Source organism: Musa acuminata, chromosome BXJ3-3 (assembly GCF_036884655.1).
Source record: "Musa acuminata AAA Group cultivar baxijiao chromosome BXJ3-3, Cavendish_Baxijiao_AAA, whole genome shotgun sequence".
Classification (NCBI taxonomy): domain Eukaryota; kingdom Viridiplantae; phylum Streptophyta; class Magnoliopsida; order Zingiberales; family Musaceae; genus Musa; species Musa acuminata.
Genome location: NC_088351.1, coordinates 16,085,611 through 16,099,079, shown reverse-complemented (window position 1 = coordinate 16,099,079; position 13,469 = coordinate 16,085,611).

Here is a 13,469-nt window from a genome sequence, read left to right as displayed (position 1 = left end):
ACTGCAGCTGCCATCGCCGCAGCCGCAGCCCCTACTCTTCTTCCTCTCCTCCCCTTCTTCCTTTCTCTTCTTCTTTCCCTGCCACAGCTGCAGCTGCCACAACCGCAGCCGCAGCTACTTTCTTCCCTTCTCCTCTTCCTTTTCCTTCCTTTCTTCTTCTTCTCTTCTTCTCCTTCCTCCCCTTCTTCTCCCCGACGTCACCCACACCCTCTCCTCTGTTTCCTCTGCAGGAAACAGAGGTATCACAACCTCTTCCCTTGCTTCCTCTTCCTCTTCTCTTCCTCTTCTTCTTCTTCTCCTCTTCGAACGCCCCACACCTCTCCTCTGTTTCCACCTGCAGGAAACAGAGGTGCTGCAGCCCTAGCTGCTGCCACCTCTCGCTCCTCTCCCTCTTCCCTCTCTTTTCCCTCTTCTTCTCCTCTTCCCTTTTCCTCCCCAACCCCACACACCTCCTCGCTGCAGCCTTGCCGCAGCTATCCTCTTCTCTTCTTCTTCTTCTTCTTCTTCTCTTCTCCCTCTTCTTCCTCTCTTCTTCTCCCCACGCCCCACAGCTTCTCGCTGCAGCCCTCGCTGCAGCCACCTCCTCTTCTTCTTCTTCTCCTTCTTCTTCTTCTCTACTCCCTCTTCTTCCTCCTCTCTTCTTTTCCCTCTTCTTCTTCTTCTTCTTCTTCTTCTTCTTCTTCTCTCTTCTCCCTCTTCTTCCTCTCTTCTTCTACCACTCTCCTTCTTCTCCTCACGCCCCACCGCTCTCTCTGTTTCTGGAAGAAACAGAGTGCGTGGGAGGCGGTGGGATAATACCGAATTTTCGGTTTTCCCTTTTCTTTTTCTTTTTTTTGCAACTTAGCAGTTTAGTCCTTGTAATTTCTATATTTACATATAGGTCCTCCAATTTACATATAAATCTTTATTAATAATTTTTAAAAGCGAGGGATATTACACTCTCCCCCCCTTAAAAGAAAATTTAGTCCTCTAAATTGATCATAGCTCAATCGATGAAAAGATGAGGATTATGATATCTTTATTTCCTCCTCCTACTCTTAAATAGTTTCATCAATACAATACAATTACATAATTATCCACGAGTGACCGAAATATTCTCCTCCTTGATCCTCAATAGACGGTAACCCGACCTTCAATCAATTTCTAAAAATACTTGCGTACCCTGTAATTAATCGAGCAAGTCGTTACTTCAGAAAATACTCGTTTTTGATGGTCACCTAATTCAACTATCTATAATCAATACAAAGCCTCAATGTTCCATCCATCTTTTAACTAACACCGGAGCACCCCATGATGAAATATTAAGCCAAATAAAATCCTCATTTAATAATCCTTGTAGTTGCTTTTCTAATTCCACTTACTCAAATGATATCTTTCTGTAGAGAGGCTTAGATTTTGGGATTATCCCAAGGACCAAATCAAAAGCAAAGTCACATTTGGAGGTAATCCAAGCAAGTCATCCTGGATACATTAGGCAAGGAGATAAATCATGTCCCATACTCTCAAAGTAAAAGATCGACTGATCAAATATACAAAAAGTGATCATTTGTTATATATCAATCCATACTGGTCTGATAAGAAGATGGCCAATCCATACCAAGTATAATATCATAACTCCAAATCTCTAGGAGAACTAAATCAGCATAAATTCAAGTTCTCCAATAAGAATCAGACAAGAGGACCAGATTCAACTTCGTTATCAAAGAATCTCCAATGATCGTATTTACTTATAGCACATAATGTAGTGGTCTAGGTTGAATACCCAAGTGATAAGCAAAATATTACGAATCAAATCGTAGATTGGACCCATGGTCGAACAAATATTTGCATTCTTTCATAAACATGCATAATACCTTTGACCACTAATTCAGAAGTTTCAGAATCATATTCAGTGATAGCATACACTCTTACATGGGCTGATGATTTAGGAGGCAGTGACTCTTTCTTCTTGTTCAAAGGGCAAACTTTTATTTTATGATCCAACTTTCTACAAGCAAAATAGACTCCAATCACCCGAAAACACAAACTTGTTTCATAATTTAACTTGTAATTCACACATGATTAAGTCTTTGGTGGTGACTTTCCTTTTCAAATCCAAATGTCTTGACCCTCTTGTCAGTACTTTCTGATTCATTTCCAATCATATTCTTATTGGTAAACTTGTCCTTATCATTCTTGTCACTGATCTCCAAAAATTCTTTTCATTGTTGCCAATAATAATCAGCCTCTACTTCCAATATAAGGTGGCAAAAGAAATCTTTTGATCATCAAAACAATTTTGTACATCAAATATCTTCTCTGTTTGCATCATTCATTTTTCTACCACCAATGAAATTAGGTCCACCATGCTTCCGCTGCGCCACTCTGATTCAATATCCCCAATCAATCCTTTCATTCCCCTTAATTATTCAGAAACAATGAAATAGGAGGACCAAATGTCCTCATCATCCCAGATTCCTAAAATACATCAAAGAAAATTTCCACCAATCACTATAGTTCATTAGACCTCAATATATTTTGCACGTCAACATATCAAATATTTCAGTAATCCTCAAACAATGCTCTGATACCACCTCTGTCACGCCCCAAAAATATCCATGATATTAAAAATTTTTCATCATAACTAACCCAGGATCCAAACACACATTTGAGGTCACTAAGAAAACATTCAGATCAAAAATTTCACTTCTATAATCTACCAATTCATATCCCTGTGCAATTCATATCAAATATTTCAGTAATCCTCAAACAATGCTCTGATACCACCTCTGACACGCCCCTCAAAATATCCATGATTTTTAAAATTTTCGTCACAGACCAATCCAGGATCCAAACTAACGTTTGAGGACACTGAAAACATTCTATTCATATTCACATCCATAAAACCTGTGCAGTTTATAATCATATATCACATCACTCGATAATTCACATTTATGGCAACCCAAGCCAACTTGACAAACATGAACAACATTTATAAATCCACAAGCTAAATAAATTATACAATCAGAACTCCAACTATTCACCACAAGTTCATATCACCATAAATTAGACTTAACATTCTGAAATTCCAAATAAGAGAGATCTCCTAACACTTTGACACAGTATATCCATTTCGGTTCATCGACAACATTTCATTACATACAAGACATACTTATACAACAATATCGTAATAACCAACCAGACTTGCCCATTATTCTGAATAGCTATCCACTGCCTCAGCCCAAATCAAACATCTCGAAGAGTGACAAGCTGACCTGAAAGATTTATATAACAACGGAGTGAGCCAAAAACGGCTCAGCAAGTGACAAAGCATATTTAGAACAAAAGGAACGGTTTCAAACGAGTAAGGTATCATAATGCAAGGCAGAATACAAGAATTCTCAAGGATACCATCTCAATAGATACCAAATCATACGTATCATGTCTTTCAAAAACATATTTGATCCATAACGAATGGGGCATAGAGTAATTGGAACATATCAATGGCAGATAGGACATTTCAGAACATATCAGTTCATAGCAAATGGAGCACAGAGTAATTGGAGCATATCAATGGCATATGAAATGTTCCGGAGCATATCAAGGCATATGGAACATTTCGAAGCATATCATCAGTGAATGAAGCATTTCAGAACATATCGAAAACAAATATCGTACAGAAGCTCAAACGTCGTCTTTGACGTTGCAAACATATCAATCTTATCCAAAGCATGTACAGAAACACATAACCAAAGCTCTGGATATCATATCAAACATACAGAAGGTGTAGTGGGATCTCAGTCAGAATGTGATTCATCCATTTCTGAATGACCACATGACAAAAGTCTCCCACGTCTGGGAGTTCCATCCACCCACGTCTAGGTGAAGTCAAAGGGGGCCGGCAGAGCATCGCAGGCTCTAAGCAATATCCCACATAGCGGGACCCCACATAGCGGGCAAATAAGCGCATACCAGAATATCCCACATAGCGGGACCCCACATAGCGGGCAAATCAGCGCATACCCTTTACCATTTCTGGCAAAGGTCCAGACAATCCCACACACCAGAGTACAAAAGGACAGTATCAACAATAAGTAGCATATATCGGAAGCACACGCGGAACAACAAACGTACATGTGCCTTTACGAGTCAATCCGAAGTAAGCAATAATCTTTCACAAGTATATTCAGATTTGAAGGGAATTGAAAGCAAGGGCACATATGGAATCCAAGCAATCACAAATAACTCAATTCATTAAGAAGATTTGATGAATTCAATGTCCAAAGGAATGAAACTGGAATAGGCACATATCGAAAGCAAATGCGGAACAATAGGATATACATGTGCCTATATGAGTCAATACGATATAGCATAAACGTTACATAACAGTTTTCAAGAATGCAATAATTTTAAGGACAAGAGCATACAAGAATTCAAAGTAGTAATATAAAGCTCAATTGAATAAGAAGGCTAAAGGATATCAATTTCCAAAGGAATGAAACCAGAATATGAGAAATCGACCAAAGCTCGATTTCTGGCAGAATACAGAAGGCACATTGAACAAATGATTCAAACTATCAATCGTGCTCCAATTTACTCAGAAATAATCATTGGATAATACTTTCAGATAAGATAGGCTTCATATGAATTGAACTGTCCAACAGAGAGAGTTACAAATAATTTGGTAAGCAAGAGTCATAGAACAAAATCTCTGTTGGCAGAATTCATAATGTCAGATTCAACAGATAACTGGGCAGGTGTTTGGATTTCAGATCTTTCAATCCATATATCAAAGAAAGGTCTACGAGTCTAGTTTCCAATGAAATCAGTTTTGAACAAATCAGAGTTTCCACAAAGTCTTATAGGCAGCTCGGTATCAAAAGATCAGAATCTCAAAAGTTGCACAGATTCGAATCGTTACATGTAAACAGGAGATATAACAAATGCAAGGCTAGTACAATTCAAAGTTCCTCATAATCAAAGCAAATGTAGAGATAAAAATGACAGTGGGGAAAGATCAGGATACTTGCAATAAGACATATAAGAGCAATTATAGGAAAAACGATCAGGGAACTTGCAATAAGGCATATCAGAGCAATTATAGGAGAAACGAACAGGGAACTTGCAATAGAAAGGATTGAAACAAGCGGGAAACTTGCCTTTCAAAGATTTCGATCCGAAGATCCAAAGAAGGTGCCAGCCCAAATCCTTCTACTTTTTCTCCGTGTCCTCTCTCTGTTTCGTTTTGTGCTCCCGTTTTCTTCCTTTCTTCGTAACTACATCACGTGTCGAACATCGAGGCACAGTCACCTGCTCTCTCTTACTCTCATTCCTTCCTTTTTTTTCTTTCCCAAACGCAGCTGCCACAGCCGCCGCCGCTGCCGCTGCCACAATCGCAGCCACGACCGCGACTGCGGTCACAACCGCAGCCCCCTTCCACTGCACTATTTCCTTCTTCCCTTCTCTCGTTCCTACTCTTTCTCTTTCCCAAAAGCAGCTGCTGCAGCTACTGCAGCCACCACCGCTGCCGCAGCTACCGCAGCCAACGTTGCAGCCGCAACCGGAGTCGCAGCCACGGCCGCAGCCACCACACTCGCAGCCTCTTCTTCCTCCCCTGCTCATCTTCCTCTCCTTCTTCTCTTCCAACTGCAGCTGCCATCGCCGCAGCCGTAGCCCCTTCTCTTCTTCCTCTCCTTCCCTTCTTCCTTTCTCTTCTTCTTCCTTTCCTTCTCTTCTTTCCCAGCTGCATGCTGCAGTCGCAACCTCAGCCACGGCCACAGCCTTTTCTTCCTCCCCTGCTCATCTTCCTCTCCTTCTTCTCTTCCAACTGCAGCTGCCATCGCCGCAGCCGCAGCCCCTTCTCTTCTTCCTCTCCTTCCCTTCTTCCTTTCTCTTCTTCTTCCTTTCCTTCTCTTCTTTCCCAGCTGCATGCTGCAGTCGCAGCCTCAGCCACGGCTACAGCCTTTTCTTCCTCCCCTGCTCATCTTCCTCTCCTTCTTCTCTTCCAACTGCAGCTGCCATCGCCGCAGCCGCAGCCCCTACTCTTCTTCCTCTCCTCCCCTTCTTCCTTTCTCTTCTTCTTTCCCTGCCACAGCTGCAGCTGCCACAACCGCAGCCGCAGCTACTTTCTTCCCTTCTCCTCTTCCTTTTCCTTCCTTTCTTCTTCTTCTCTTCTTCTCCTTCCTCCCCTTCTTCTCCCCGACGTCACCCACACCCTCTCCTCTGTTTCCTCTGCAGGAAACAGAGGTATCACAACCTCTTCCCCTGCTTCCTCTTCCTCTTCTCTTCCTCTTCTTCTTCTTCTCCTCTTCGAACGCCCCACACCTCTCCTCTGTTTCCACCTGCAGGAAACAGAGGTGCTGCAGCCCTAGCTGCTGCCACCTCTCGCTCCTCTCCCTCTTCCCTCTCTTTTCCCTCTTCTTCTCCTCTTCCCTTTTCCTCCCCAACCCCACACACCTCCTCGCTGCAGCCTTGCCGCAGCTATCCTCTTCTCTTCTTCTTCTTCTTCTTCTTCTTCTCTTCTCCCTCTTCTTCCTCTCTTCTTCTCCCCACGCCCCACAGCTTCTCGCTGCAGCCCTCGCTGCAGCCACCTCCTCTTCTTCTTCTTCTCCTTCTTCTTCTTCTCTACTCCCTCTTCTTCCTCCTCTCTTCTTTTCCCTCTTCTTCTTCTTCTTCTTCTTCTTCTTCTTCTTCTTCTCTCTTCTCCCTCTTCTTCCTCTCTTCTTCTACCACTCTCCTTCTTCTCCTCACGCCCCACCGCTCTCTCTGTTTCTGGAAGAAACAGAGTGCGTGGGAGGCGGTGGGATAATACCGAATTTTCGGTTTTCCCTTTTCTTTTTCTTTTTTTTGCAACTTAGCAGTTTAGTCCTTGTAATTTCTATATTTACATATAGGTCCTCCAATTTACATATAAATCTTTATTAATAATTTTTAAAAGCGAGGGATATTACAACACAAGCAGTTCTAATAACTTTATAAATAGTAAGGTTACTATCCAGATGGCCTTACCTATTGAGAATTGCAGCAGGTTTAACGTTAAGGTCGTCGACGGACGGATTTTGAATTGTGATCGTAGGTGCCCGCAGGAGAAACTATTGCTGTAGGACCAAGAGATAATTGCAGATTTCTTCCTTCTCCCTCTTAATGATCATGAGGCCATGCTCATAATTAAATGGTTGATGACATTATGTGATATTTCTTGGAATTTTATGCAACTAATTATGAAATTTTACAGTAAGGAGAAACAGGTGATACTGAACGGGAAACGTGAGGGCGACATAATGACGATTTGCACACAACAAATGAAGAAGGTTTTGCATAAAGCATGCAGCGGCCTTTTGGTACAACTTGAGCAGCAAACTAAGGGAGAGCCAACAAAATTTGAAGATCCAAATCTACTTCCTTTGCTTGCTGAATTTTCAGATATATTTGATGAACCGTGCAACCTACCTCTTACCCGTTGGCATGATCATTGTATAACGATTCTTCCAAGCAAATATGCAGCAAATTCTCAGCTATATCAGTATCCACATCTCCAGAAGGATGAAATAGAAAGGATTGTAAAAGAGATGCTCAAAACAGGAGTTATTCGGCCATGTTGCAGCCCTTACTCTTCACCGGTGCTCCTCATACGAAAGAAGGATGGAATATGGCGATTATGTGTTGATTACCGAGCTCTCAATGGCATAACCATCAAGGATAAATACCCTATTCCAGTAGTAGATGAGTTGCTAAGGGAGCACAAATCTTCACAAAGTTGGACCTTCGATCCGGGTATCATCAAATACGAGTATGCGAAGAAGACATACCGAAAACCACCTTTTGAACACACAACAACCACTATGAATTTTTGCTTTCTTCAAAAGAAGGTGGAATATCTTGTGCATATAATATCAGAGAAAGGTGTGGCAGTAGACCCCTTCAAAATTGGAGGAATGCAAAACTGGCTGACCCCGAGGAACATAAAATTGCTACATGGCATTCTGGGTTTAACAGGCTACTACTGCAAGTTCGTGAAAAACTATGGAGAGATTAGTGCACCATTTACTTCCTTACTGAAAAAAGATGTCTTCCAATGGTCTGACAGAGCCTTCGCTGCCTTCGACAAACTTAAGGCAGCCATGACGACGACGCCGGTGCTAACACTACTAGATTTCAATCGACCCTTCATTATTGAGGCTGACACATCTGGAGTCAGAATTGGAGTCTTTCTCATACAAGATGGTCGACCACTCGCATACACTAGTAAGGCATTATCTCCCTCCTATCAAAATAAGTCAACATATGATAAGGAGATGCTCGCTATTGTGCGCGCAGCAACGCGGTGGAGACCCTACTTGATTCGTCGACGATTTCAAATTAAAACCGACCATAAAAGCCTCAAGTACTTTTTGGAGCAAAAGATATCATCCCCTGAGCAGCAAAAATGGGTAACAAAACTTCTTGGATTTGATTATGAAATAACTTACAAAAGATGGAAAGAGAATATTGTTGCAGATGTGCTTTCGCAACTACCTGAGCAAGCTGAATTTTCGGTCGTTTTACTTCCAACCAGCGACTTCCTTGATGATATTAAGATGGAATGACAGGAAGATTCAGAGACCAGTAAGATACAAAAAAAATTAGAGGAAGCACCAAGCTCCGTGGCTCATTACAATCGGGACTCAAAAGAATTATGCTATAAGGGACACATTGTGCTTGTGACAAATTCTACTTACATCTTCAAGAGCAGATTTTGGACAAAGTTATTCCATATGCAGGGTACTAAATTAGAAAGGAGTACGACATATCACCCACAAACCAACAGCCAGACGGAAGTTTTAAATAGGTGCTTGGAGACAGCCCAAAGCCACACACCAAATATGACTACCTAAAGAGAACTCCAGACCCAGCCAAGTGCCATTATTGATCGACGGATCATGACTCGACGACGACGACCCACTAATGAAGTGCTAATATAGTGGACGAACCTACCAATAGAAGATGCCACTTGGGAAAACTATGACGACTTGAAGATCAAATTCCCAGAATTCACGAATCATCGGCCTCGAGGACAAGGCTGATTTGAAGAGGGCGAGTCTGTTAGGACTCTAGCTTGGAGAGTCCTAATTGAGAGGGACATTCATGTAAACTGTTAGGACTCTAGCTAGGAGAGTCCTAATTGAGAGGGGCATTCATGTAGGAGGTGTTTTCTTAGAGAAGAATTAGGAGTTATAAGGGAATAGGAGTCTTGACTAGGAGTTGGTTAGAAGTAAGAGTCTTAAATAGGAGTCCTATTAGGAGTTAGGGTTTAGAAGCCCTATAAATAGCCATGTATTCCTTCTCTTTTGATAAGCAATAGATGAATCTTTTCTGCAGCCTTTGAGTAGCAACTTGGAGGGAGGAACCCCTATAGAGTTCCAAGGAGGCCGATCTCTTAAAGAGATCAACCCCAAGTTTAGAATCTGCAAGGGTTCTAACAGTAATCACACTAACTTAATTAGGGGCCAACTAGGCCATTAACAGGGCTTAATTGGGCCGGATTTAACAACCTATTCTACCCTTGAAAACATGGCCAGCGGTGTCACCGCTTGGGAGACCTAGTCTCCCAAGTGGTCTGGGCGGTGGTACCGCTCACAATTAATGTTGCCAACGGTGGTACCACCCTTGTCAGGTGGTGGTATCGCTAGAGCTCGGTCTCTGAGCTCTGTTAGGCGGTGGTACCGCCCATTCATTGCCGTGGTCCTGCCAGCATCTCGAAATCCAAGGATTTGAATTTTTTAGCTCCAACTTTTGTAGTCATTGAGGCCTATAATTACCCCACCCTTTTCTGCATGAAAAGGCAACAAAGTGCTATCATATGTGTGAAAAATTCTAAGTGTTTGGGGTGTGAAAAGTGTTGTAAAAGTGAGAAGAGTTCTCTTCCTCCCTCTCTTAGCCTTGTAACCATACAAGAAAGAGGAGTGAAACTTGTAAGGATTGTCTTCTACACCTGGCAAAAGGAGAAAGCACTGTAAAAGGTGGTTGGTCTTCGCCTATTGAAGGAAGGCCTTTAGGGGACACCGGTTACCTCGACGGAGGAGGAATCCGAAGTGGATGTAGGTCTCATTGACCGAACCACTCTAAATTCTGGTATGCTTTTTATTTTATGCAATTTACTTTACTACAAATCTCCATTTTGTGCAATTTACTTTATTGCAAATCTCCTTGATCTTCTCCTTACATTCTTACGAAAGTTATAAGTTCAATATGCTAGTCATAAGTGCCCAGCAAGCCAATCACGTGAGTGATGGCACGTGTGACTTGATACAGAATCTTTTTGCTTATTATATTTTGGCGTATATCACTTTATAACTATTACATAAATGCATATATATTGTGATGTCCTTGGATTTGTGCAATGGGAATCGGATCGTGATGAGATCACGATAATGAGATCGATTCACCTTTAAACACATATCTTAAATAATCCCGGTCATAGGTTACTCGAGAGGGACATCGTGATAACCGGATAGACTGGTGTGCTGTATACCCGTTCATATGATGGATGCAGCTGGTCTCATAGCTGCTCGTGTAGGGACACTAGGGATACAGTACAGGTGCTCATTGGAGAATGAGTTCACTGATTGATCCGCTTACGGAATGCTGGATGGTTGATGATGCCTTATTGTCAGACAACGATTCCGTAGTCCTAGTGGTGTATCTGGTTCTTAGACTTGAGACACCAAGGATGTCCTGTATGAGTGCTCCACTCTTTGATACCAGACTTATAGGTTTGGCTGTTCCCAGATCTAGTACAGCTGGTCATTGGGAGTGGTAGTCGACCTTACGAGGGCTATTGAGTGTCGATAGAGGATCATCCACTCTCGGTATCATGAGAGGAATATCCCATGTGTTCTTGCTCAGACAAATCCCTGGCCAGGGTCATTCGGGTTGAGAGAGAAAGAGTTCTCCGGGAGAATCCGATTAGAGCGAGACTCGAGTAGAAACCGTATGGGTCTGACAGCACCATGCTCGATATACGGTCTCTGGGATATTAGATGGATGAGGGACTATAGGTACATGGTAACTGAGGACAGACAGGTCCAATGGATTGGATTCCCCTGTATCGTCTGGGGACTACGGCGTAGTGGCCTAGTACTTCCGTAGTCGATGAGTCGAGTGAATTATTACAGAGATAATAATTCACTGAGTTAGAAGGAGTTCTGACAGGTATGACTCACGGCCAGCTCGATATTGGGCCTAGAGGGTCACACACATATGGTAGGCATTGCGATGAGTAGAGGTTCGGATATGAGATATCCGACGGAGCCCTTGTCTTATTGGATGCAGATCCAATACCCACTAGGGAAAGGACCCATTAGGGTTTGACACGGGATCTCTATAAATAGGAGGGATTCACAGCCTCATAGGCTAGAGTCTTTGCTTGCCCTTCCTATTCTCCTCTCCCTCTCCACCTCAGAGTAGGCCTGGAGTTTTGAGGAGTGTCGTCGCAACCCTGCTGTGTGGATCACCGCTAGAGAGGAGGACGCTTGACCTCCTTCACCCTCTCCTAAGGATCTGCAAGGAAACAGGGATATACGATCTCCCTAGGTAACACAATCTATATACGCAGTTTTGTGTTTTTGCGGATTTTGCGCACCAATCTTCGCACGACGATGAACATCTTTTTGGGAATCGGGGATTTTTGTTTTCTTGTTCTTCCGCTGCGCATATGATGTCGCCCCCCCTTATGATTTCCCAACAGTGGTATCAGAGCCAGGTTGTTCGTGCGAATGATTGGTTTATGAACTGCGTGTGTTGTGTTTAGGAAGAATATTGACGTCAAAATCGTTGACGCAAAAGCAAGGAAGGGCAGCAACAGTTGCTGCCCTCGATTTGCATGCCTGCAGCCACCTGCAGCGGCAGCCGTAGTCGCAGCCAGGCAGCACAGCGCCGGCGCATGCGCAAGCGCTGTGTCTGCAGCAGCCGGCCGGCGGCCTGCTTGCAGCAGGCTTGCTGCCGGCGGGGCTGGCAGCCCGCGGGTAGAGGCGCCTGCGGCCGCTGAGCCCGCGGGTAGAGGCGCCGCGGGGCAGCCGCGCGGGCTGAGGCACCGCAGGGCAGCGGCGCCTGTGGCCGCTGCTCCCACGGGCAAAAACCCCGCAGGGGCGGCCGCCAGCGAGGCAGCACCGCCTGCGGGCGCTGCCTCGCCGGCAGAACTGCCCGCGGAGGCGGCGACGCCCGCGGGGGCCAGCGGGCGTGCCGCCCGCAGGCGAGGGCAGCGCCCCGCCCCTCGCCGCACAGGCCGCCGCCGGCAGGGTGGCGGCGGCGGCAGCAGCGAAAAGGGGAAAGGGCATTAGGGTTTTCTGGGAAAAAGACAGTTTTGCCCCTCGGAATTTGAGAAATTCCAGTTTCTGTCTTTTGTCCAAATTACGAAAATACCCTTAGGAATTGAGAAATTCCCTATATATCCCTGATTTCAGAAAATATTAATTAATTAAAAGGTTTAGTTGATTATTATTTTTATTATTATCTAGTAGTCCTATATGATGATGATTATTTATACATGTGATGTATGATGTGTGGACGGATGATCATGGACCGTGTGATGTGTGTACTTGTGATTATTATTATTGAGGTCTACGAACCTCCATTATAGTTCTCGTTTATTGTCGGGCCTGCGTGCCTATGATTAAGTTGTAATCACATGAGGAGGCGCAGCGGGAGCGTGGATGCCATAGCGGGACCCACGAGACGGACGATCGTGATGCATGGAGATGCATCAAGATGTCGACGGAACCGACGAGGACGAGATGGACGATCACAAGGCATGGAGATGCACCGTTGCACACATAGATCTTGATGTGAGTGATTAGGCCTACTGGCTCGGGCCTAATCATATTAGGTTGTGGTCCATGATCATCTGATGTGATTGCTTATACACATACTAGATATGTATATATATTTGCATGCGATGTAGATATATATTAAATATGTATATGTGTGACATGTCATATTAGGAGACCAAATTATAGAAACATCTCTCGATAATATTAAGTCGGTAAACGTGAGGCAATTAGATTGACCCACGTGGCCTTCCATCGTTATGAGTAGGAACCGAATCCCGGTGTAGGTTGAGTTGGTCGAGTCCCTCGAGACTCACCTATATCGCGATTCGCTATCTTGCTTACGACATAGAGATGTCACCGGTGACCTGAGGGCATGATATGCTTGGTCGAGTCCCTCGAGGGTATATCATCAAATCAGACTCATCTTGTAACGAAGGTGTTGACTTAACCGAGCATCATGGTTGGTCGAGTCCCTCGAGGCCATGGTGATTCGGAGGCCGAACAGGACGGGAATCACAAGGAGTTGTGATCGGCAAGAGTTGTCTACCTTTTAGGCTTAGTGTGATTGGTCGAGTCCCTCGAGGTTACACTAAGACGCTGATTGGATCCTGATCCCCACTAGAAGTCTGCCGGAGACTTCCGTTTCACGTACTGAGGGTGTCGCGTGACTCGTTAGTAAAATAG